Source organism: Triturus cristatus, chromosome 6 (assembly GCF_964204655.1).
Source record: "Triturus cristatus chromosome 6, aTriCri1.1, whole genome shotgun sequence".
Taxonomy (NCBI): domain Eukaryota; kingdom Metazoa; phylum Chordata; class Amphibia; order Caudata; family Salamandridae; genus Triturus; species Triturus cristatus.
In genome coordinates this window covers 1,421,526,574-1,421,552,612 of record NC_140589.1, presented here as the reverse complement: position 1 = coordinate 1,421,552,612, position 26,039 = coordinate 1,421,526,574, and positions in this window count along the sequence as shown.

Here is a 26,039-nt window from a genome sequence, read left to right as displayed (position 1 = left end):
GGACATAAGAATAGGGGACAAAGTATTAGGCGAACTAACTGAAAAGGAATCGGTAATTACCGGAGGAGCAGAAGGCGAAGAAGATGAAGCCAAAGGAGTCGAGGGCAAAGCCGGCAGAGGTGGTAATACTTGAGGGGGCAAATGTGGAAGAGCCGGAGCAAGCGGAGGCGCAACTGGCAGCTGAACAGCTTGTAACAACTGGGGTGAATTAGCACCTTGTGCATAGGGCGGAGGCAATCTCAATAGGTGAGACATCAAGGAATCCTCTTCAAAATCCTTTCTTTTATCAGAGGGGGAAGCTGGCAACATAAGATAACATTTATCTATTGTCATACGATGTTGTCTCTCTGAAATTTCCATCGCATTATCGACTTCATCATCTTTAAATTGTTGAGCAGCCTGTATAATGGTCATACCCTGTGCTTTCTTATCTCGTTTTTCTTGCTTAATTTTCCTCTGTTTGGCTTCCTTACGCCAAAGGCGGAAGGAGTCAAACATTGCCGGCCGGGCTTTTCTTTTGAACAAAACTGCTTCCAAGTTATCTAGTATGTCAGGCTCAAAACTACCATTTTCTGGCCATTTTAAAACACCCTCATTCTTCGTGTATCGGGTCCATGCCTCGTTAAAGGCAATGGGGCCAACACCATGTTTAGAATAGAGCTCATAAGTGGGAGTTCCAACCGAAGGAATCGGACAAGAGTCCTCAAGCCGGGAATCCCTATTACAACCAAAGCAACACATTTTTCCAAACTTAGTCAGACCAGGCATCTCGTGATTTCACCGGACTGCTCACAAACATCAAGGGGGAAAACTCAGTTTACGCAGCACAAATGCACTTACCCTCGGCTTTGGCTATTGCAATAGTCAAATCTAAGGACCAGAGGAACTAAGGAACAAAGGAAACAAAGGACCAAAATTGTGGGCGCGACCCACTAAATACTTAACTAAGGATGTCTTCTTACGCCAACAGAGGCCCCGTCTATCGTCTCGCCTTACCATACATCAACGAAAGAGGGCCAAAGCAGGGCGGCAGTCAGGGCAGCAGTCGTCAGTAGCCGTCAGGAAGGAGTAACCGCGCTGCAAAAGACCTTCGGACCACTTTCGACATACAGGGGACGCTTGACGTGGCTCGCGATTCCTCCCGAATTTTCTTGCGGGGTTCCTCACGACCTTCAGGCAGGACCACTACCTCTAAAGCCGCCCCACGTTGGGCGCCAGTTGAAGAACCAGAACCTTATGGGTCTGGCGGCGCAGGGTATGCCTTAATCTCCTAGGTTCTCCTGCTCAGCTACACAGAGACACAGGGACACTCCGTCGGCGTAAAATAACAGATTTTATTAGCTGCAGCTAGTACAGTTGTCCTAGAAGTACACACGCTATGTTCTCAGGAGACTGCCACTTCACTCCGTGGCGCACAATCTTATATAGGTCATATGTGAAATATACATTAACCAAGAACACACCTAAAACATATAGAAAGAACCAATAAGAAAGGTTGAAAAACAGAACAGAACGAATAGGAAAAGTTTGAAAACAAAGTATCGGGTAACTCGAAGAGCCTCTCCTCCAACTGTGTTTGTCACCTCTCCCTAAGAACTAATTCATTAACAGGTCCGTGGTCGACTCGCAGGTGACGAGATACGTTTGGGTGTTTTGGAGGACAGTTGTGAAACGAGAGAATACTAGCAGAAGACAGTGAAGGCCAGACGATAAGATAAAGTCAGAAGAGAATAGTGTGAACCAACAGATAGTTGAGACAGGGATTAAGAAAACCAGACAGGGATTAGTGTACTCAGCCAGTGCTAACATCAGCGTTGTAAATTGAGGCAGAAGGCTTATTTCGACACGAATCTGCAGAAAAAGCAGAAAAGACTATGTTCGCCGTAATGCCTGAGTGAGGGCAACACAAAATGGCGGCGGGGCACAAAATGGCGGGTCGATTCGATCACGATTGAAAATCGAATTTCCTCAGTTCACCAGCTGACACCACCAGACATGTTTCTCGACCCCTGGGTCGAGAGCCTGCCGCTCTTGAGGTCCTGAAATAAAACATATCCTAGGACGAGGTGCAAAGCTCCGTCCCGCAAGATGGTCAAGATCTACGAAGGGGAAGCCATTGGGCCCTAAAGTGCTGACGTCAACCCCAGGAGCTTTTTGTTTCCCAATGTGGTGGCCTGCTTGCCCGCAGTCCCTAAGCCCTCAACTCCTATAAAATATTTACATATACATTAATAAAAAAGTTATTCAAATTTAGAACAAAATATTTATTTTTACTTTTTAAAATTACTGGAATTTATTTTAAAACATTTAAACACAATAATTAACATACAACTAAAATGAAAATTTGAAAAAAAACACTTATAAATTGACCCATGAAAATGTATTAAATACAACACTTACAGCAATATTCTTATCTTTGATATTCCTGTCCAGATATTTTTGACATTGTGATATTTTTGACAAGTTATTTATGTATTACAGTATTTTTCAATCAATATTTTGTCTACAGTTTAGGCTTACAGTTGTGTCCCAGGCTCCACACACTTTTTCTGGAGCACTCCACTGGGTAACTCTCTGTGTTTTTATTCTAGGTACATACTCCACGCTTTGAGCCCTGAACTTTCACCAGGATCAAGACTATTTGTTGCCTTTCCATTAAGGTATGTTGCACTTTTATCCCTGCTTTGGTGCTGTGTATATTGTTATGTAGTATTAATATTTTCCTGTTATAACGTGTAAAATGTGCATTTATTATGTCTTCTGTCGATACTTTTTCTTGTGTGTCAATGGCCGAGCATGATGGACCTGAATAGAGCACTCTCTGCTCAGTCTGTACTGTCTCCTTGCTGCTTGTAGCCTACTGCATGTTGGGTTTGATTCTTTCCTTTCTCCTTTTGGCTGTACCAACCAGAAGAGATTGCTGAGGGTTGGAGTTGGCAATGCTTTGTGAAGACTGCCATTGACTATTTCATTTTCCTTCCTTGTGAGTCACAGCGTGCTGTGGAATCTTTGACCGAGTCAATTCCAGCTGCTTCATTATTTTTGTAAAGTGTCAGTGCATTTGCTACTGCCTTTGAAGAATGTTGCTTATTCTTGGCTCTACAACCCCTGTTTCTGATACTACTCTAGTTGTTGGGTGACTGACTACTACCAGCATGACCCAATTTATGGCAATATGCAAGAAACGTGCCATGAAGTCTCATAGAACGGTGCCAAAAAATGCCTTTTCATTGGGAAGGCTGCCCTGACCATAAGTATACAGTCATCATATGTGTGTCAGCTGTCGACGATGATGGCTGCACAGTGTTGAAGCTCCGGCGCCCAATGCCTTAACAGCGCTGGAAACAACACCAACCGGCATCAATCCGCACAGTGGAAACCGATTAATCCTATGGCAAAGTGGTGATTATTCCGGGAGGAGGAGAGATCGGCACGGGAGCCTAAACCGCTCTGATTCCCGGCTGTGTCACCGGAGCGGGCGTGGGGGAGCTCGGCTTGCCTCAGAGGCCCCGTAGCAACAGGGTCCATGGGCGAGCACTTAGGCCGAAGAGGTGCAGCTCCGCCGGGTCCCCCTGCTCATCAGGAGAGCGTGACCTTCTGTTGTGGGAAGAGGAACAAGGGAGGAGAAAGCGAACACATACCCCTACCGGCGCAGCTACCTCGTGGCCTCGATTTGGCAATGCCATCACTGCAGCAAAGCGGAGGAGTGGCCCGGCCAGCCTCGGAGGCCCCGTGGAGACAGGGTCCATGTGTGAGCCTGAGGCCGGAGCTGCAGTGCTCCACTGGGCCCCCTCGCCTTGCCTGGACACCTGGCCTATCGGGGGAAAAGTAAGGAGCCATCGGTACGGTGCACCAACTACCATCTGAGCCTGCAGCTGCCACCAGAGGTCGGGTGAGTGCGGGGGTTGGGGCAGGGCATGCTGGGCCCGACAACCAAGCTTAGCCGGTAACGCAGTGCTAGGGCTGCGGCCACTACCTGACTCCCCCTCCCCCTGTCTCTGGCCTCCTACTCTCCCCCCCAGGGACGATATCATGGGATGGGCTGAGAAGTGCGGACCCGTGGAAGCTTTGGGGACACTCACCTACTCAGCATCCATGCTACCTTCTAGGCCCAGTCTCTCATTGAATGATTGGAGGGGCGTCGGGACCCCCTTAAACATCGGCAGAAACCTACAGTTACTCAGGAGTGCCCTCCTACCCCCCCTCTACGGTGGTGCTAGGTTCTTGGATATTGCAGAGCTGCTGGGTGGAGGAGGTGCCACAGGCGTAATGAGTTTGGGACAAGGCCCTTTGATCCCAACGCCCACAGAGAGGAACTACTACTAGATCAGCACCCCGGAACCGGGGACCATTGTGAGCGGGGAAACCAGGGACCATTGTGCCACTGGGGCTCACTTGTGGGAATATGAACGAGAGGATACGGGGAGGAACTGTTGGTTTCTGCGCCCCCCTGTGCTTTACTGAGCCCCTGTCATTGGGTCATGTGGGGCTTCAGGTCACTGTGACTCCACGTTGGCAAAGCCTTTAGGATATATGCTTTCCCTATATGGAAGCAGGGTGTTGCAGACCAGAGGATTTCAGCTGTGTATCTCCACCTAGAGCCTACATTAAGGACACTGCCAAGAATCTTTTCTTTGGTTCCTCTCCTGATCTGCTGACCCCTCCCCCTCAGCATACGACGATGGGGCACGGGGATCCCAAGCAGCATAAATTGAACTTTGACAAGCAGTGCACTTCGGACAGTCATGACCAAATCCTGGAGCAGGGAGATGGGTCGGAGCGTGGTGAACCACCACAACCTCTGGATGGCATAGCCGCCATAATGGCAGAGTTCGGGCATGGTTCCGTGGAATAGATGCCCGCTTTGACACATTAACCTCTAGGTTAGACAGGATGGGAGAAAGCTTGGACGGACACAGCACCAAGCTCGATGAAGCCGAGCAGAGAATATCCACCCAAGAAGACCAGACCAAGGACACGATACGTAGGTTGGAGTGGGTAGAGCACCTGCTAAAGACTGTGGCCAAGAATGAGAACCTAGAGGCTAGGTCTCGAAGAAATAACATCCCCATTATGGGCCTGGTGGAGTCTACCAACATCGGGTGCCCAGAACCTTTCATTGAGTCTTTGTTGTGCGATTTGTTTGGCACTGATAACCTTTCTTGCAACTTTGTGGTTGAGCGTGCACATAGATCCTTTGGCCCGAGACCCCGAACTGGGCCCCCCCAGCTCCATCATTGCAGCCTACTTAGCTATAGGGACCAGGATACAGTTCTCCATCTGGCCCTGAAAAAATCTCCCATACAATACCAGGGAGCTGTGCTTTCCTTCTATCCTGATCATACCATTGCGGTCCAGGAGGCCAGATGAAAATTCTTGAAAGTGAAACACCAACTCAGGCCTTTAGGACATCAGTATGTCATGCTATATCCAGCTTAACTGAGGGTAATGGTGGACGGCAAACCCCGCTTTTTTGAGAATGCTGCAGATACCCTTATCTTCTGCAAACAGCGCCAAAAAGATACTTATAGGAGCCCAGCGAGAACTTCTGGTCATACCTCTCTGGATAGGCAGCTGGCCACGAGTGCTGAACTCTTCACTTCCAACTGAGAACTTGTTTATACTAGGCTAGGGTTCACCATCTACAACACGTTCCCAACATGACGTTGTTCTTCATCAAGAACTTTGGGGAATGTTGGTTTTTCATTTAAATTCTTCTAGTTTCTATCTCTACAAATGGTTATTCCAATGTAGTTTGATAAATGGGCATTGGATGTCCGAGGCGTTGCCCGCCTCCTTCGGATGACTCCGATTAGGTTACTGTTTGGGTTTTCTTTTTTCCTTCTTCGTTGGGGAAATCAGGGAGGGAGAGTATTCACTGTACTTTGGAGTGGGTGGTGGGAGTGTTTTGAGAATTTTGTCACATTTGTTGTCTAGTGTGTTATTGTATGGTTCTTGTTTTTTCTTTGTCCTGATCATTTGTTTCCCAATGTTCCCTTAATCCATTTTGCACTTTGCGATAGACCGCCGCCGACAGGAGGTTCATATATTTCCTCTTCTCAAGCTATGGCCCTAGACCTGCTGTGGAAGTAAATCTTATCACGTAGAATGTTCGAGGGATCAACAACCCTAGGAAAGCAAACTGGTTTTAGCTTATTTATGAAGACATAACATGAAGATAGCCTTCTTACAAGAAACTCACCTCTCATTACAGAGAACCCCCCCATTTGCGTCCTCATGGGGCAGCCATAGTTTTTTTGCTAGCTACAGTACCTATTCCTGGGGTGTGTGTCTCCTTATCCATCATTCTCTCCCATTTACGGTCAAAGATACCGTAGTTGATACACAAGGACGATATATATTGGTGGTGGGAACACTGATGGGCAGAACCGTGCTCTTTCCTAACGTTTATGCACCTAACATAGATGATCCTGGGGTTTTCAGAAACCTACATGCTTTGTTAAATAGATATCACTATGATGCTATATATCACGGGGGGACCTCAACCTGGGGCTGGATCCGGGTGTTAGTCCTATAATCCAAAGGCTACATCGAAACCTCAGGCTCTACGAATGATACATGAGCTTATACAGTCCAAAGATCTCCGCTATCTTTGGAGAACATATCATCCTGACATCCCGGGATATACCTTCCACTCAGTGCCTCACTCTATGCAGACGTGTATAGACTACTGGTTAATAGATGCCCAAGGGTGTCAATGGACAAAGGGTGTTATACGCTGTCACGTACATTAACCATGCCCCTGTACTTCTTTGCTTATACATTCTACGCTCAGCAGGCTGGGAACGTAAATGGTCCTTCCTGGCAACAGCTCTACTGGATGAGGTGTTCGGCTCCGAACTGCAAGAGGCTATCACAGAATATTTTACCTTAAATACAATGTCGGTGGCCAAATAAGCTTCCTTATGGGATGCCTTTAAAACGTATATCCGGGGCGTCAGTATATGAAAACAGGTGGGGTTTCTCCGATCGATCTGAGGGTCTCTTGCCTGGGTTGAAAGGAAATTGACTTTATTAGACGCGACATCGCCCACGCCACATGCTCAAAATCAGCATAACGCCCTCATTCTGGAATTTAATGAACATGCCAATAGGGAAGCATCCCTATTGGGCAAGTTACACACAGTGCGTCGATACGGTGAAGGGGAACGCCCGGGCAAAACCCTGGTGCACCTGGTCCGACCCCCCCAGGGAGCCGGACACATAGCGCTGATTAAACGATCGGACGAGTCCATAGCCACAGATGATGCCGAAATAATCAAGGAACCGGTTTCATATTACCGGTCCCTCTACACAACCACTCTTTCTAAGGTCTTTGCTCAACACCTTCCCTATTTAGAAGAGGTCGCAATGGTATGGCTTAATAAAGGACAAGCTGATTTTTTAGCTGATCCTTTCACGGTCAAGGAGGTCACGTTGGCAATTGATGCCCTTGCTGGCTCCAAAGCGCCAGGCCTTGATGGATTGTCAGGAACATTCTATAAAGCGTTCCAGGAAAGTTTGGCGCTTCAACTATTGGAGGTATATATGCGGAGGCTTTGGAGGACGGTGTCCTCCCCCCTCTATGCGGGAGGCGGCTATTTCACTACTGCTCAAACCGGGTAAAGACCCCACCTACTGCTCTTCGTATTGCCCTATTTCATTAATAAACTTCGACAGCAAAATCCAGGCCAAAATGTTATCCACTAGGCTATCACTGTTACAAGAGCAAATTCTTTCACCTGTGCAGTCGGGCTTTATCCAGCATAGGTCCACTGCATTAAATCTACGTAAAGTCTTCTCCGTCATCAATCGCATCGAGCCTAGCACTCCCACAACTATAGCCCTACTTGATGCGGAGAAGGCCTTAAATTCCTTAGAAAGGCCTTTTTTGGCAGCCATGCTCTGTAAGTTGGGCCTTCCGGGCAACTTCCTCGCCCTGATTGCGTTGCTATATTCTGCTCTCAATGCCCGGCTCCGAGTGAATGACTCCCTGTCCTCTACAATACCAAACTTCTGGGGGACCAGACAGGAATGCCTGTTGTCCCCCTTGCTTCTTATAGTAGCCATGGACCCCCTGGTTTCCCATTTACAGGAAAAGCACATGTTTCATGGCCTGCAGTTTAAATCTGGGCCTCTGCAGATGTCCATGTACGCGTACGATATTCTTCTCTTTATTAGACATCCCCAGACAAACCTACAGCCCTTAATAAATGAGATTAGTCACTGTGGTGCCATGTTCGGGCTCCGTATCAACTGGGGAAAATCGATGCTATTTCCCATTACTGATGCCGCCGCTGCAAACCAGGCAGAGTTCCAGCTCAAGTGGGCAGGCAACACGACCAAGTACCTTAGTGTACATTTACATAGGGATAGGGAACAGGTGATTCGCTTGAACTATGGACCAGCTATGGAACAGCTTACTGCGCAAGTCGAGCAGTGGATTCAATTGCCTATTTTGATGGCTGGGTGGTATCGCCCTCATCAAAATGAATGTCTTGCCGCTATTTCTTTACCTATTTGTCAGTATACCCAATCCGCTCACAAATGCATTTTTTTCTCAAGAACGAAGTTTATTGAGTAGCTTGGTGTGTGCAGGGTGCAGACCTCGAATAGCATGGGATACCTGAATATTGCCATACAACCGGGGTGGGTTTGCAGTTCTGGATTTATATTTATATTTTCTTGTAGCGCAGTCCCAATTTGCATATCACTGGTTCCATCCCGATGCCCGTATTCCATACGCGAAACCCGAACGGGATTTGGTTGCTTCTGTTCCTTTGGAATCTTTGTTCCCTACCTGGTTGCTGCTTGATCCCCATGGCATTCAGCCCCTTTCGACTACGTGCTGGGCATGGTGAAAACTTCATAAAATGTTGGGCACTGGTCCATTATACTCTCCCGCCATTCCACTCCGTAACAATCTATTCCTGCTGCTTACCTCCGAGAAACTGGTACAGCACACCCTTGCTAAATTAGATTTATGTACTTTTGACTTGCTATTTCCGGACGGGCAGGCACTTACAATGGCGAATATCTCTTCACACGCTGACCTGGCATATATGGACACATTCGTAGCTACTTGGTTGCTCGCGACACTTCGATCTTCATTCACTTCCTTCCCTTCTCCCCCTGAACCCTGAAGACTTCACCCCTCTCACATTGCTTATTACTGACAAGGAGGGCACCCATTTGGTGACTAAATTGTATCTGGTGTGTATGTCACTTAGGAAGGTCCACGACAGAGGAGCTGGGGGGGGGGGGGTGGGAGGAAGACCTGGGATATCCGTTAACTGACAAAGAGTGGACTTACAGCCTAGACCAGGTCCAGAGAGCGTCACCTAGCCATAGGCATAAACTCCTTCATTTTAAATTCATACACAGAATTTATATCGCCCCGCTTCAGCTGGCCAAATATGACCCTACAAAACCATCTCATTGCCCCAAATGCAAAGCACCTCATGCCGACTTTGACCACATGATCTGGACGTGTCCTCCAATCAATGTTTATTGGATAGAGGTTTTCCAGACAATAACTAATATAATTACCACTCCAATTCTGCCTTCTCCGAAGTTAGCATTACTAGGCATGGTTAGCAATATAAAATTGTGCCACCGTTGATATGTAGCTATAGCACTGATGCTGGCGAAGAGGGAAACAGCGTTGCACTGGGGTTCCAAAAATTATCCTACTAAGATAGCCTGGATGCGCAGCATGACATACTGTGATTTGCAAACCGAAGTATTCACTACACTACAACCCCGGTCATCTCGACCTAAAGACATATGGCACATATATAGAAGTTATCTTTGACAGGTACAGGCCTCTTCCCCATCGCATTCACCAGACCATCAGCAGGTGTCCAGGGACTCCCTGCCACATGTTTCCCTGTTAAAGCCACAATGTTCATTGACGCTATACTGTCCCACGAGTCTTCCCCTGGGTTGGCGGCAGCCCGGGTTCCCTTGTTATCATTTCCAGCATTGAACCCCGCACTACTGCACACATTCTGGCCACAACAACTCTACAGGCAATGTGCTCCTGTGTGCTATACATTGAGAATTACAGAATTACGACCCCCCAATCAAAAATGTCATTGATTTGTATCATTATATGTATCGTCAGGTCGGAACATGCTTATTGTCTTTTTCTTTTGTCTGAATGTTGTTGAAATAAGTCAACAAAAACTTTAAAAAAATATGTATATGTGTGTCAGATACTGTCCTCAGTGTTTTAGTAATGAGATCGCACCATCCAGAGAGGAAAATAACATTTGTCCGCCTTCCTTATCGCAAACTGCTCTTTAAACTGGCTCATTTAAATGTTTATAGTGGGTATTTTTGGAAAAAACTATTTTCAAACATTACGTTTGTGATGGTGACATAAGAAAGTTCAGTTATTATTTCATAACTTTCCAAGTCAGTTATACATTATCACAGCCACTGGAATCATTAACATTAGTTGCTGATCCATATAAGTCTTCGGGGCATATTCTCAAGAACGTGTGATAACTACCGCAAGAGTAGCTTATCGCAACTCACCACATCGCAGTCCATCGCGGGAAAATAACACCTTCATAACGCGGAATTCCCAAGCCGGCGGCACCATGCGATAGTCCCACAATAACGCGTGAAATGTCCGTGATGAAGTCAACTAGACGCCGCAAAAATGCGAAACACCAACGCAAAAAATGCTGCAATGAGGCTAAGCGCGATAAAAAAATCTGCGAAAAGCAGCCACAGGCCTGCCAATCCCACGCGTCATGTGGAAAAATGCTCTATAAAAGAACTTTAAAAAAAACACCAAAACCCAATCAAACTACGTAGCACCATGGATGCACCCGTACCGAGTGCAGAGGACACCCTGAACCGCACAAGCCCCACGGAGGACCAGCCAGGACCCCATGCTCCTGGAAGGGCAAGGAGAAGAGGAAGAGGAAGAAGGGGTTCAGTCCGCAGGAAGTCACAGAGGTGACAGAACATTACCAACAACTGTTCGTCACTTCCACCGTGCCATTGGCAGCATAAACGGAAATATGGCAGTCCATCGTCACCAACGTGAATGCAGTCAGAGTGTCGAGGAGGTCAATGGAGAAGGTCAAGAGTCGCCGGCATGAAGTGCACAGCCTAACCAAGGAGATACTCACTGCCAACAGGAAGGCAGCAAAGGCAACTGGAGTTGGGAGCTTGATGAGCTGGAGGAAATGGTGGCCATAGTCATCAGTGCAGAGACGGTGCAAGGAGTTGGGGGTCTGGACACAGCACAATATGACCTGACCCAACAGCAACAGGGTGAGTAACGACCAGGGCCTGGGGTGACGGAGGGAGATGGGCACAATGGCACATATGCATAATCATGCCCAGCACACTGAACACCCACAATATGTGTGGAACATGTCCCCGATACCCTTAGCACACCGCAGCACACATAGAAACACTAAGTAGGCCCCCCTCCACAATGTGCACAAATGGACCCCCCTCCATATCACCAATGCCACAACCTACCCATGCACATGTGCTGAAGCAAGAAAAGCTGTGGCTCTGTTAGCCACATGGACTATGCAACTGACACTGCATGGCAGATAGCATGTCTGCAGTCACAATACATGACATGGTGCACAAGATAATTTAGACCTGGCTGAGTGTGGACCACATCTGTAAAGAAGCAGGTCACACATCCACGTGCACCTACAACCCATGACGTCAACAAAAAAAAAACATATGCAGACAAACAATGCACAAGAGTACAAAAATATGTCCAACAGCACAAATGACCCAAGTAGCAAACATCACAGCACCCGAAAAGCACACAAGTCAAAGGCACATCGACTCATAGGGATGATGTGCTGCCAAATCAGAGCTCCAGGGCCGACTCGCCAACAATGCAACACACACATAGCAATCACAGCACATCAACATGTAGTGAAGATTACTATCTCCCTATGTACAATGCTAAATTAGCACAACCGCGTAAATGTTAGAAAGCCATTTTGCTGCTTTTGCTGCTTTTGCACACGACACTGTAGTTACATGTTATTATTTGAGAAATGCTTACTCAGCTTTGCTTCACATGAGAACTGTCTGTTGTTAACATCCTTAACAGTGAACAGCGACCTTGGTCTGTACATTGTGTAAAGAAACAGTCTGGGTCACTAGACGGTGCATGTTGTGAGGTACAGGTTGATCGTCCCACTATTTAGCCATAACACGCACGCGGCTGCAGATACCTGAAAGATGAGTGCTTTTAATATTGCAGTGCAGCACGTTTTAGATTCATTCAGAAGAAGAGCATTCCCAGGAGAGAGCCTTGCTGATCCTGTGATGTGATTCCACTAAGCTGATCCTTACGGTATGGGGTTCCCCGTTCAAGCCTAGAGACCTTTTATTAGCATAATAATAATATTAGTTTGCTAGAGAAAGGAAGGTGGCTGATTGCCACTGTCATTTTATGATGATTGTTCCTTTCATTTTCTATGGTATTGTAAGAATGCTGATGGTTCTGATCTTGACCATTTGTCTGCTTATGTTAGCCAAAGTACTGCATCTTAGAACGCAAGGTTTATAAAATAAACTCTTTAAACTTTTACCGCGTCTCTGTTTATTCTGTTGTGGACTGATGCAAGAATAATTACGAAAAGGTATTTCTGATCCCCACCACTCCTGAGAAATATTCTAAGTCGCTTGTTCTGGGTTGTCTATACATTGGGACCGCCGAGCTAGATCTCGGATAACGAATGGGACACTGATGCTGGCTGGATAGGGGTTCTGGGTTCTGAAGTGAGTTTTTTGGTACGTGTAAACAAAAAGAGAGCGAGGAAAAAAAGGTAACTTGTCCTCTTCCCCAATAAATGTTAAGAAACAAAATGGACAAGTTTTTCTGGTAAGGTAACTCCAAGCAAACGTTTTTTGCCGTCACCTGTTGTAGGACTGAAAAGGAGAGTACACAACTGTGGTAAAAAAACCTCACCCACCTACCTAGTAGGTGGCATGCTTCATCATCGGGGCCCAAATGGATTGCCTAATGCAATCCAGCTGTGCTACAACGCCTGAGTTACAGTGGAGCAGGTTGTTGGGTGAAAAGGAAGTGACGTGTTATGTGAAGTGCGATTATGAGTTAAAAATGTCTCTGAGGAATGCCCTTTTGAAAAATTTTATTAGAAGGGTCCTAGGACATGAGTTAAAAACAAAGTCGGGATCTCTGCAAAAGTATGGTATATACCCTGGAATCCCTATTAAATGAGGTCTACTAGTTTCAGCCTTCTAGATAGTTCTTAAGGCTTTCTTCAGGACCAAAAAATAGTGTGTGGCCTAAAAAATTGGAGGAGGCCACGTGAGGTGCAAGTATCAGCACACACCCTAAAGTGTGCTGTGAGTGTAGTGGGTAGTGATGATTACTCACAAAACCTCTGATGGGAGTACCTGTAAATAAAGAGATTAGTGAATACACGTACACAGTTGTTGTTTCATGCATCTGTCTTGTAAATGAATGCTCCTATTTGTTTGTAGCAGGTGGTATCATGCATGTGGCAGAGTGGGCATGCATGACCACTGAAAAAACTTGCATGGCTACAATGTGCCCCGGTGATGCTGATATTAAATGGGGAATCCGTAGGTGTATGATGGTAAGTGAAAAATGGCGCGACAAAGTAGGGCACATTGTCCGCATAAACACTATCGCCTATAAGTAAAGTATTATTAAGTGCTGTTACACATTTAACTTCTAAATGCAGGACACTCTACTTGGTTGTGGCGCATAGTGGCATTCACATAAACCATAGAGACAGACTTTAGTCATACAAAGTCAACATTTTACAACATATATTTAGTTGTGGCGCGTAGTTTTATACTGTGAAAATCACATGAAAACTGACAAAAGACCAACAACATGTAGGACTGACAATGGCGGTCTCACTTTGACTCTGAGTGTGTTATGCCTCTGACATCCGATCGGTCTGAAATATCTCCTGCTGACCCTATCGAAATGAAGAGGTACTAAGGATGTCTAGATAGAAAAATTACGTGGAAAAAATTCGTATGTACAGCAAGGTATAGCTATTAGAAGCCAATAACTTCGTGTGTGCATCATGGTGTGGCTAGTCGGAGCCTGTTACTCACATTTGTCGGGGGAGAGAGGTCGTGTTCACCTGTGTGGCCGATCGGATCCGCTTGTTTGGCCCTGTTCTGGTGAGTGGGCTGGCACTAAGTAGGAAGCGGAAATACTCAAAAAGGTCACGTGTGGAAAAGACATAAACCACTAGAGCCTTGTCGTGCTAAGTGGTGTGGGGCGGCGCATGCGCTGAAGGACTGCAGAGATTAGAGCGTCCATGGCGGGTGAAACAAGAGAAGCATATGATGTTAAAGTGCTTCATGTTAAAAGTGGGAACGAAACGAAGGGGCATAATGTTACGAATACTAGGTGAGGGTCCCAAATGAAGTTAGTAGCCAGCGTAGTGTGTTTGAGCACATAGTTAGTGTTCTACCACCGTGAGGAAGGTCCCGTGTAGGAAACACAGGCGCACGCATAAAGTATGTCTGTAAGTTTCAGTGCCCTAATAAAGTTAGTAACCAGAGCAACGTGTTAAGCAGTATTGTTTACATTCTAGCACCGTGACAGTAGTCACGTGTCGAGTGTAGTTCTATACGGACGTGTCAGGGTGCTGATGAAGTTAAATGCGGTGTCCTGAGAGACGGCAGCATAATGCTGTTGTACACACTATTGAGGGGGACATATGTGGTGTTCAGTATTTGCTGCATGACAAAAAATGTATCTATACCTTTTTTTGTTGCGGGATAAATAAAAATGAAGTCATCTTAAGTGTGGGGAGCCCATGATGAACCGGTGACTTGACTTGATAAAAATATATAAATATATTGTATTTTATTATATATTCTGTTATATATATCCTTCCCATAATCGGCCCTAAATTATGAAGCCGAATGCCTAGAATGGTATAAGTATGAATCATGGGGATATATTGATGTATCTATGTGCGAATATAGTTCTGAGATGTGGTTATAGGCGTCGTATACTGTTCCAAGGTACGTTGTCATTGAGCCCTGATATGTGGGTGGAGAGTCTGTATACCCAACGTTGTTCTTTTTCGAACAACTGTTCCTGGATATTACCCAAGTTTGGCTCTACTTGTTCAATTATCACCCAGGACATGTCGTTGGTAAAGTGTCCCTTTGCCAGGTAGTGATCTTTGAGTTTCGTGGTACTTCGTTTGCAGCGGATATTGCTGCGATGTTCACAAATTCTTGTTTTAATTTTTCTGCTGGTCATCCCGACATAGCGTAATTATCAAATAAATTACGTTTGCAGAGTTACAGTTTGTATGTCTCTTGATGGTCCAGATTTAACCTTCTTCCAACTGTAGGGTTTTTGTTGTCTGTGTGAGATGACAAATGCTACAGTTCCCACATGGGAAATGGCCAGTCACTTCTGGTAGACCCGAGGCATTCCGTACAGTGTTTGGGGTATTCACAGTTCTTTTAGGGCGAGTAGATACGAGACTATCTCTGAGATTATGAGATCTTTTGTAGGAGAACAGTGGTTTGTCCCATTGAAGTTTTCCTGAGGTTACCATTTTCCAATTACTTTGAATTAGTCTGGCTACTTTGTTTGAGATGGAGTTAAAAGTAGTGACGCAGGTAAGTGGTATGGTTGTTGTCATATTGACTTTGGGTTCTAGTAAACTGTGCCGATTCTGGTTCCTTGCTCTTTTCTGAGCTCTTTGGTTAATTTTATTTGGGTATCCTCGGTTCTTCAATTTTTCTGTCAGTTCTTCTGATTGGGATTTGAATTCCTTTATTTCACTGCAGTTACGGCGTAGTCTCAGATATTGTCCAAAGGGTAAATTGTCCCTCAATGGTCTTGGGTGAAAACTCTGGAAGTGTAAAAGGGAACTCTTAGCCGTTGGTTTAAAATGTGTTTTTGTCATGAGGACCCCATTTCGTGCTTCTATTTCTAGGTCCAGAAAAATGATACTTTCACGACTTGTAGTATGTGTGAATCGTAGATTTGGATCCAGTGTGTTGATCCAGTTTAAAAATTCACTAAGTCTTTGATTCTCATTTGTCCATATCAGAAAGACATCATCGATGTACCTCTTATAGAATGTAATGTCCTTGTTGTATAGCGATTGAGGATTAAGGATGTGTAGATCCTCAAAATTAGACACATACAGCCCGGCTACGCTGGGAGCAAATGTGCTCCCCATAGATGTACCGTATTGTTGCAGAAAGAGAGTGCCTTCATACTCAAAGAAGTTGTCTTTTAAAGCTAGTTCTGCACATTCCATGATGAAGGATTTGGGTGTTTTGTAGTCCCAGGTTGTTCTATCAAGAGATGTACGGATGACCTCGAGAGTGTCATCTTGTGGTAGGCTGGTATAAAGGCTTTCTATATCCAGACTCACTAGAATTGATGTAGCAGGATTGAACTCAAGGTTGTTAATTTGGCTGAGTAGGTCTTTAGTGTCTTTCAAGTATGCTGGTGTTGATTGAACCAGTGGTTGTAAGGAAAAATCGCAAAAATGGGATAGAGGTTCAAGGAGTGAACCTATTCCGGATACAATGGGTCTGCCCGGTGGTGGTATTTTGTTTTTGTGAATTTTTGGAATAGTGTAAAAATATGGTGTTGAGGTGCCACCTGAGGTCAGGACACTACAACGCATGTTTAAAAACTACCTTTACAACGCATTCCATTACATCGCATACTACCTTTACAACGCATACCATTACAACGCATAGTATAGGGGTAAAAATTACTATTCTAACTCCAGGGGGTGCAACAGTAGGGTAAGTGTTGGATTGCGTTGTAATGGTATGCGTTGTAAAGGTAGTATGCGATGTAATGGAATGCGTTGTAAAGGTAGTTTTTAAACATGCGTTGTAGTGTCATGCTATGTAATGGAATGCGTTGTAGTGGATGTTGCGTTGTAAAAATTTCGTTGTAAGTGTAGTGCGTTGTAACAGTTGCGTTGTAAAGGCTGTTCACCTTACACCTCATCCCCGCTACTTGACGGTAGGGGTGGTTGAGTTACAAGTACTTCACACTGCCCTGATTACGGTCCATAGGGCTTTGGTGCAGTACGTATCACGCAACGTGCAGGCGGGGGCTCCTGCAGTTGCGGGTCACACGACTGACCACCACGCAGTGGTCATTAGTCCTGTTATGGTTAATTCGGTTGTGGGCAAGCGCCCCCAGAGTAGGGATGAGTTCCCTTACTGGCTTGCTGAGAAATTTGATCAACTGGAAGCGGTTTTTCCGCACACCACTCCTGTGGAGAAACACAGGATACTCACCATTACTTTGCCAAAAGACCTGGTCCCAGATATTGTCGATTGTGACAATTGGGGCAAGGTCTTTGCTGCGACCTATTCGAAGTGCTATGGCACTCCGTCTATGTCTGTACTACCCTCCGTCATCAAGAAGGTTCAGGAGAATCATGGTGCGGAGGCGGCTATTGAATTGGGAATGCGGCTGGTCGACAGTTTCGATGTGGTGAGTTCCATGGTAATGGGCAACATCAAAGGAGATGCCATGCAGTTCCAAGTAGCAAATATGCTGGAACTCATGGATGTGGCCGACCAGCCCAGGGAATTCGCGAAAATAATTGCGAAAGGCTACAGAATGGTGGGTCGCAGCGTCTTGGGCGTGAAACCCACCGTAATCATTCCTGATGTAGTGCAGCACACTAAGGTGAGTTTGTCTACTAAAGACGAAAAGCCCAATTTTTCAAAGCAAAGTTGGCGAGCTAAAAAACAGGGGAAGCAGCAACGGAAACAGGAGTCTCGTCCTGCCTCACCCGTTCAGTCGTCTAGCGACCGCACATATGATCTGCGAGATCGATCTCGTATTAAGTCTCCTGATAGATTTCAGGTTTCTGAACAACGCTCTCCTCATTCTTCACAGGAAACATAGGCTTCATACTCCGGTGACGGAGACCGTGGGAAAGGAAGGGGTGCCCAAGGTTGTGAGCAACCCCATCAGACTGACGGCAAAGGCAAGCAGGACGAGTCTGCACGTCAAAGACACCCGTTCCAAAAGAAGAAAGTGGCTGCTCTAACAGCGAGGTATGCCTCAGATGGTACGGACGCAACTTCTGAACCTGACATGGGCGCTAACGCTGCTAGACAGCGCGGCGGAAGTTACAGTAGTGCAACAAGCACTGCGTCCATTTCTGGTGGCGACAGCAACGAATACATTTGTAAATATTGAAACTGCTGACACTCGCGTAGCTCCCCCTGATAGGCTATTTGAAATAGTCCTTTGCATTGAAGGTGACATACAACGTAAAATTAAAGGGGTTTTTTGGGACAATCTGACCACTTCCTATGATATTCTATTGGCGGAGGCTGATTGGCCCCCGGCTTTTGTATTACAAGCTCCGAGAGGGGAGGAAGTAATCCCCCCGTCCTTTGCGCACACAGTGCCGAAGGTCCAAGCTAATAAGTTCGCCGGGGAGTGGGCGCAGGTGCTCGCGCCTGCGTTGTATCGCAATCAGGTTGGATGGGATAAATTGTCTCCCAGTCATGAGATTCAGTTGCGGTCCACGCCCCAGCCACAACCCCAATACCCCATGCGTCGCGAAGCAAGACCTCACGTCGCGTCTATCCTTGAACAATTGGAATATCAAGGAGTAATTGAAACATAAGTGTCACCAATGAATAACCCTCTATTCACTGTGACGAAGCCTGACGGGTCGTACCGCCTAGTTTTGGATTATCGGCATCTTAACTCAAATTGCCGTACATGCACGGTACAGAATACTCACAGTTCGGCTCTCATCGATAGTCTCGTGAGAAAGCAATTTAAAATGACACTTGACATTTCCAATGGCTTTTATAGCCATAACTTGTCCTCTCTCAGTGGTGAGTGGACGGCGTTTACCTCGGGTGGCAAACAAAAACAGTTTAAAAGATTGCCAGTGGGCTATAAGAACAGCCCTGGTGTCTTTGCCGCTTGTGTTGTCGCTCTGTTAGAGACAATAGACCCTGATGCGTACTCGTATGTGGATGATATTTATCTCACAGATGACGAGTTGATGCCGCATCTGAGTCGTGTGGATCGCATAATTGTTTTGTTTGCAGACTACGGTTACAAATTTAACTTTGCGAAGTCACACATTGCAGAATACACAGTGTTGTTCCTGGGGTACGAACTCAACAACGAAGGTCGTGGGTTGGCCCCGCACTTCCTAGAGAAATGCGCATGCCTCCGTGCTCCTACATCACTGAAGAAATTACAATCCTTGCTGGGCATTCTGAATTTCGGTCGAACTTACATTACTGATTATGCCCAGCGTATCAAGCCGCTTTACGCCTTGGTACAACCTACTTTCACCAAATGTTGTTGGCTGCCAGAGCATTCAGCTATTTTGCAGTCATTGCAAGCTGATCTTCTTGCTTCAAAATACTTACTGACACGTGACAACCATACCAACCTGGTCATTAGAATTGTGCCGGGAGCAGTGGGTTTCACGTACTTAACGTTCAATGAGGGCGACACCGTCCCCATTGCTTACAAATCACATCTGTACACTTCAGCTGAACTGCGTTTTTCTGCTGTCGAGAAAGTTCTGCCAGCTGTGCAAATGGCAATTCTGAAAGAACGAGCGCTATCACAGGGTAAACGCATGTTGGTGGTAACACCGTATCCTGCCCTTGAGGCGGTGACAAAAGCTAGTGTACCAAATTCTAAACCTTTGCATCCAAGGTGGATACAATGGGCTACCTTCTTGACATCGCCTGACGTCACATATATCTTTGACGCGGCATTACAGACTCAGGAGTTCTTACAGTATGAATTTGTTCATCCAGCTCCCCTGTCTTTGCGCCCGCTCGAGGATTACCATTGTGTCATTTACACTAACGGTTCTGCGCAACCGGCTACTGGATCGAGGCATGCCTACTCAGCGGCTTGCGCTATTGTTGTCGGTACTTTCGTGAACGGTGAGTTCCAGTCCGATGTCGTGCATACGCAGTCATTGGGTGATTGTACCGCTCAATTGGCGGAGCTTCGTGCTCTAGTGCTTGCACTGGAGTTTGCTGATTCTCGGGTCACTACTCTTATAGTGAGTGACTCGTTCTATTGTGTACAAGCTTACAACGACAATTTACACTTCTGGAGTCAAAATGAATATCGTGATTCCAAAGGTAGCACAATAAAGCATAAAACGCTTTGGGTTCGAGTGGCAGAACTTAAAGAAGCGCTGCCTCTCGTGAATGTTATTCACACTCTTGGTCACCAACGAGTTGGCGTCCATGCTGTCGGAAACAGCTTGGCTGATGAGGCAGCAAAAACCGCAGTGGCAACATACTTAGTAGCAGCAGTTACAAGATCCAAAAGTAAGATTGATGATGACATCTTGGCAGCTATTGCTGCTACTGAGAAGGGAACAAAATTCCCGAGAGGTTTCCCTTCTCGTTACCATTATCGCTTAAGTCCCGATAACGTCCCGTTAGTGAGGATTAACGACGTTGGTGACAGGTTGATTCCCAACGCGGACTGCAGACCATCTTTGATCTTAGCAGCCCACGAGGGCATGGCGTCCGCGCATGCCGGCGTTGCGGCTACTGTGTCTTTATTACAACAATGTTACTGGTGGTTTGGGTTATACAAACAAACCTGCGCCTATGTACTTAATTGTGAGATTTGTTAGCAGATAAAGCCTTCATCTGCGGCGCGCCCACCACAAACTCAGTTGTACATATCTAATAAACCACTTGGTTGTGTTTACTTAGATCACTGCGGTCCTTTTACCTCTGATACTGCGTACAAGTACATCTTGGTTGCAGTGGATTCGTGCACACGTTTTCTGTGGGTGTGGCCACAAAGGAGTGCTGATGCCCGCACTGTCATCAAAGATTTGCGTGTTTTTGTTGGAAGTTTTGCATGTGGTACCTTTCATTCTGATCAGGGCCCTGCGTTCGCCTCTAAGGCGTACAAAGAAGCAATGAAAAGTTTGGGGGTCCAAGTCAAATTTTCGTCTCGATACGGGCCTGAGGGCAATAGTGTTGTGGAGCGAATGAACCGTGACTTAAAGCAATCTTTGACAGCCAGGGTTTTAGGTACTGGCCGGAACTGGCTAGCCCACTTGTATAACGTGCAACGTGCACTTAATAATCTCCCTAGAAGGTCTCTGGGTGGGCGGACCCCATACATGATGCTCTTTGGTATTCAAATGTTTGTCCCAGACCTTGACGGTCTAGACATGGCAGCGGCTGCCGCTCCCTTTGACCTAGATGATCACTGTGCTGTATTGCAGAATCTTCAAGAAGCCAGAGACACTCTAGAAAAAGAACACGTACCCTCCTCACCTGACGCAGAGCTGCAGGTTCCGGTAGTCGGCTGGCTACCTCGAGTTGGTGACCTGGTCCAAGAGAAGGTGGAGAACAAAAAAGAGTTTGGCCCCTCATATCGTGCACCAGTGCCGGTGCTTGGAGTACAGGGTACACGTACAGTCATTTTACCTCCACTTCCTGGTCGCAAGGATAACAGGTACATCTCTATTGACAATGTCAAGCTACAGCGAGTGGCCGATACTTCTTAGTATGACACCAGCAATTTCTTGCCCTTCGATTCTGCGAAATTATGTTGTGGCCCCGGCTTCTAACACCTTGCCTGATGTTGCCGTCGAGATGCATACAGTTACTGGTCCTTTATTGCCTCCATCGTCTGGTGGTCTACCTGAAGAGCCTGAGTACACTTATCCTGCAGATGTCCCGGTGCCTCTTTTGCAATCCACCGCAATTAACCAGTCACACGATACGTTTGACACTAATTCAATGACTTCCAGTGCCCCGTCCAAAGTTTCTATTTTTGTTGCCTGGTTCAAAAGACATTTTTTAATTCCTCCTTGGATATACATTTGGCTGGTGCTCACAGGTATCTTTTTGTTTATGTCCATTGGCTTTGTGGTAGTGTTTTTTAGACTTATCAATGGACACTACCTGAATGAAAGATCTACAATTGGATTAATTGATAGAACTTTGGCCCCCCCACTCATCGTCGCACATTATGAAGAGGGACCAGAATTTTGTGAACATTACTGCCTGGCCTGTGCGTGATGGAATTGCTTGGGATGCTGTAAAATTCCAAATTCATGGCCCCACTGAAGTAATCAATGTGCCAAATGTATTTCGTGTTTCTATGGGTGATGTAGTTAAACAGAACATCCAATCGGATGATTGGGATGTACAAGCCATAGAAGCACTGTTTTCTGATTTAAAATATTATGCTGCATTTGATGCTGAAGATTTGTATTTAGATACTGCAAATTATGATGAGCAAATTTGCCATAAACATTATGGCACGCATTTCCTACACAGAGCAAATACGTTTAGAAATTTTGTAAATTTTACACAATGGGAACATTGTCCAGCCCCTATGCCTGGAAGCTCCACTACGTTGGTGAACAAGTTCACATACTTTTCGGATTTTAATGTGTCTAACCCGGCCTCCTTTTATTTTAAGGTTGCTCCTGAGTCTGCTTCTAAAGTAAGACTGACACACACCAAATTATTGTATTCTAAGTCCTTTATGGACGAATTGGCTATCGGAGGTTATGACCTATGGAAAGCTACTATCGATCTTAAATCGGTTTGGGGTTCTAAACCGTGGCAGGTACAAGGAACAGAAACTTTGCATCGTGCCTGCCTCATTCCGAACCATATGTTATTTTTGAATTCCTCAATTTTTCAGACCACTTGCTTCGGATTGGCTACCTCTCAAAAATTGAAATCTCCCTCTATCCCGGATCTGGGTGCTTATCCTAATTGGGCTAACCATACAGACCTTTCCATAGTAAGTTGCAGTCATATGTTTCCAACACAACCTTCAATATTTCTGCATTGGATCCTGAAGGGTGGTTAGTATGGCAAACGAGCTCGGACTCATGTCAACGTAGGTTTCTGGATTTAACTCCGGGGTATACTCAGGTTCGAGTGGACCCCCGTTTTGAATCATCTCACACAGTGACTACCTACTCGGTAGGTAAGTTATGCTAGTCATGGCTGCAACATTCCACCTTATCGTCTGTTAAACTTCATTTATCGCGACTAAACGACAAAATAGATTTGAATGATTTTGTTAAGGGTCCTGCAGTTGGCAGGTCCAAGAGATGGGTGTATGCTGTTTATAACGAAATCTGGAAACTTTCACAAATTGAGGCTGCATCCAGATTGAGAGCAATTGACCAAGCCAATATGGAAAACGTATTGGCTGTAATTAATAATAGCATTAACACCTTGTCTTCAAGAATATATACATTAGATAATATTGTTTCATCTGTTGTAGACATTGTGAAAGATGATTTGTCTGTATTGTATCATGGTAAAAATCATTTGCGTTCTGTTATGCAGTTTGCATGGACTTTGCAAACGTTAAAGGCTGGGAAAGTCCCCTGGGATTATATGAATACTTCATCTTTGTTCCTTCCTTTTAATTTAACTGCAAAACAACAGTTCATGTCAATGAAAGATGCTACATATTCATTGCTGCACATTGAAAAATTAGAGCCTTTGCCTTTCTCCGTTGCTGAATTAAACTCCGCTGTGTGGCTAGTACACGGGTTGATCACGTTACCGTTTCCCCTGTTTAAGTTCAGTTCGTGCATGAAACATTACGCCCTAGGCAGGTATGAACAACTAGGAAGTGCCTTCCTGCACGAAGTTTGGTCGCTCCCTTTCACGTATAGATGCGTGAGAGATGGCAAGGAGGTTTATTTAAAAGGTGAAGAGTGCACTACGACCCCAGATCATTCCGTGGTGTGTAGGCACATTCAGTTACATGGTGCACGTAGTGTGCACGCTCCTAATTTAGCTTGCATTTTGAAAGGGATTCCGGTGCCAGTTATAACACCGTCTTTTACGCTGCTTGCTAACGGTAGTTATTTGCTGTTGAATAATGAAGCTTGCTGTGGGATGTTAGTGGGAATTCCCTACATAGTGACCGTATCACAGAGAGTAGTCTGCTGCAATAACGTCCTTTTCCCACCCCCGCATGGACGGCTCGATGTATCCATCTGGCCTTCCATCCCAACCTTGAAAGCAGAGTTCAACAAGATGAGCAGAATAAGGGCTCTATTGTCTCAAAAAGAAGTTGCGTTGACTTCATCCCGGGAAACATTTGTCCTTCACGTAGCAAACACGCGCACCGAGGTGCAGGCGCTTTTGAATACTGATCTTCCCCTTCATTTTGGGGCCCTGATACAGACTATCTTTAATGCCTCATCAACAAGTGGCCTGGCTAATTTTTTAAAAAATTGTGGGCTCCGGCCTCGTGACCTCCTTTCAAACTATTTTTGGTGTGATCCCGTCATTTTTTCATTCTATTTTTTCCAGCGTCTTCGGAGGTCTCCCTTTGCTCCTCGCCCTTGTAGCTGGAGTACTTTTACTGATCTGCGTGCTACGCTATGGATGCACAACTTGCGTTGCAAGACCACATGCCACGGCTGCTCCATCTTCGCACCCGGATGCTTGAATACTATGGCACTTTGCCACTGGCGACTTTAAGCGTGGCCTATGGATTGTCCTTCCGGTTTTCCTACTTTACTTGTGTGCAACCTGTCTTTCATTGCCTAGATTGTCCGTTCCAATGGGCTCTGGATTTGTGTCTGTCGACTCTGGTGTCTCCTGCCCCGGATTATGATCGACTAATGAGCCCCTTAGTGACTCATGAGTTGGACTGTTCTGGCGTCAGGATTATGGCCTGCGCAGCCGCACATGGAGTCCTTGGGAATTGGGACATCGGAATGGCTGCATCTGAATTCTTAGCAAGAAGTTATCTTGAAGTTCACACCAGTTGTCCTCGCGTGGTGCTAGAGGCTCCGGTTGTCGAGGAACACGTGTGTTCCTTTCCCTTGCTGAACTGGATGGCAGTTAATTTTGCGGACCGCTCCAATGATTTCCTCTTGGAAGCTGTTGCGACTTATTGCGCATATACATTGATGGATTGAGTTTTTTCACTTCGTTTCATGGCTTTTTCATGATTTTTTCTCAACTCATTGTTAAACTTTTTTCTTTTTTTCTCTTCGAACTTTCCGCTTACCTTATATGGACTCACAACTTGGGCCCTTGGTTCCGTTCTTTCGAACTTGAACTCTGCCTTCATGCATGTGCGCCCCTAGTGGTTAGTGGTTCGATCAAGGGGGGGTGTAGTGAAGATTACTATTTCCCTATGTACAATGCTAAGTTAGCACAACCGCGTAAATGTTAGAAAGCCATTTTGCTGCTTTTGCTGCTTTTGCACACGACACTGTAGTTACATGTTATTATTTGAAAAATGCTTACTCGGCTTTGCTTCATATGAGAACTGTCTGTTGTTAACATCCTTAACAGTGAACAGCGACCTTGGTCTGTACATTGTGTAAAGAAACAGTCTGGGTCACTAGACGGTGCATGTTGTGAGGTACAGGTTGATCGTCCCACTATTTAGCCATAACACGCATGCAGCTGCAGATACCTGAAAGACGAGTGCTTTTAATATTGCAGTGCAGCACGTTTTAGATTCATTCAGTAGAAGAGCATTCCCAGGAGAGAGCCTTGCTGATCCTGTGATGTGATTCCACTAAGCTGATCCTTACGGTATGGGGTTCCCCGTTCAAGCCTAGAGACCTTTTATTAGCACAATAATAATATTAGTTTGCTAGAGAAAGGAAGGTGGCCGATTGCCACTGTCATTTTATGATGATTGCTCCTTTCATTTTCTATGGTATTGTAACAATGCTGATGGTTCTGATCTTGACCATTTATCTGCTTATGTTAGCCAAAGTACTGCATCTTAGAACGCGAGGTTTATAAAATTAACTCTTTAAACTTTTACTGCGTCTCTGTTTATTCTGTTGTGGACTTATGTAAGAATAATTACGAAATGGTATTTCTGATCCCCACCACTCCTGAGAAATATTCTAAGTCGCTTGTTCTGGGTTGTCTATACATTGGGACCGCCGAGCTAGATCTCGGATAACGAATGGGACACTGATGCTGGCTGGATAGGGGTTCTGAGGTGAGTTTTTTGGTACACCACAATTCAC